This window comes from Tupaia chinensis, unplaced genomic scaffold (genome assembly GCF_000334495.1).
Source record: "Tupaia chinensis unplaced genomic scaffold, TupChi_1.0 Scaffold000291_1, whole genome shotgun sequence".
NCBI classification, from domain to species: domain Eukaryota; kingdom Metazoa; phylum Chordata; class Mammalia; order Scandentia; family Tupaiidae; genus Tupaia; species Tupaia belangeri.
In genome coordinates, this window is record NW_006159776.1 from 3,138,514 (window position 1) to 3,139,899 (window position 1,386).

Genomic DNA, 1,386 nt, shown 5'->3' on the forward strand with positions numbered 1-1,386 from the left:
CGCTCACAGGTTCTGACTTTGAATCCCCAAACCACAGGCGTGTTCTGGGCAGGCGACAGCCCGCAGGCACTCTGGCAGAAGCTGCCACACGTGGGCCCCGTGGTCTTGGAGGTCCCAGCTGGGACCAAAAAAGAGGCCGGCCGAGCTTTCGACTCCTGGGTAGGGAAGCAAGCTCCACTGACCTTGACCCTCCCACAGTCACCTGGGACCCAGGCAGGTAAGGTAGGCAGTTTAATGAGGTGTAAACGAGGTGGAAATGACCTTGAATCTGAAGCCCAGTTGAAGCCTTCTTTAGAATGAGTTTTATTGGTAATTCTGTTAACAGCGATGACCTCTGAATGTTAATTGGTCATAATTACCGTGTGAAAAGTCTACAGACAGGAGAGGGGGAGAGACAATTGGTATGGAAGTTAAGGTGCTGGATTCCCACATGGTGGGCTGCAGTTCGAGTCCTGGACTCCCGTGGCTTGCGCGTGGGTGTGCAAAAATCTAAGGAGAAGAATGGAGAAGGGATTGCTGTGTCGCCACCTCACCACCCCCACCCCGTGACTTCTCAGTTTCTCTCTGTCTGTATCTCTCCAGCAAGCCCAAGTGTCCCATGGCAAAAACCTTTTGAGAAAAAAAGTTTCTGAGATCTGCCACTGGGAGGCAAACGTCATAGTACTTTCTGCATTAGGTTGTACATTAGCATATTTGTTGCATTGAATTTTCCGCTTTCACTTTTTAATATCTTTCCAGTTCCCAACTCCTCTGGAAATTTCAAAGGGGGCAATGGGAGGGTTGGTGATATGTATGCCACAGATGGAGATGGAAAAGTGGCCCAGAACATGTTGACACTTATAAAAAAGTTAACATCCCCCACGCTTTAAAGCGATGATATTAGGAGCAGAGTATAATGGCAAAAGTTACTCTTCGAACATCTGTTCCTTCCAATGGGAGGATTTCTTTCCTGCCAAGATTTTATGCATTTTATATAGGAGCTTGGTTCTGTTTGGGGAAGGAGGGAGAGAGCCAGCCAAAGCAGCCCCTCAGCTGCACACGTTACAGGGATTTTGCTCTTGACTTGTAGCTGTTTGCTTCGAATGGAAGTCACCCTTCAGAAGGACATGACCAAGAATAAGAAGAATCCCAAGGACTGCCATGGATGGTTTAAAGTGACTGCAACAGCACCAAGGAAGGTCAAGATCCTATGGCTGGAGACCAGCAGTAGTTAGCGTAATGGCTATGTCGCTGGACTCCCATGTAGTCGACCGTGGTTCGAGTCCCGGACCCAGTGGCTGAAACTCATGCCGGGTGCATTTGTGTGTGTGTGCCCAAGATCCCGAGAGGAGAATGGAAGAGAAGGGATTGCGATGTGGCCACCACCCACCCACCCGCCCCCCCCCC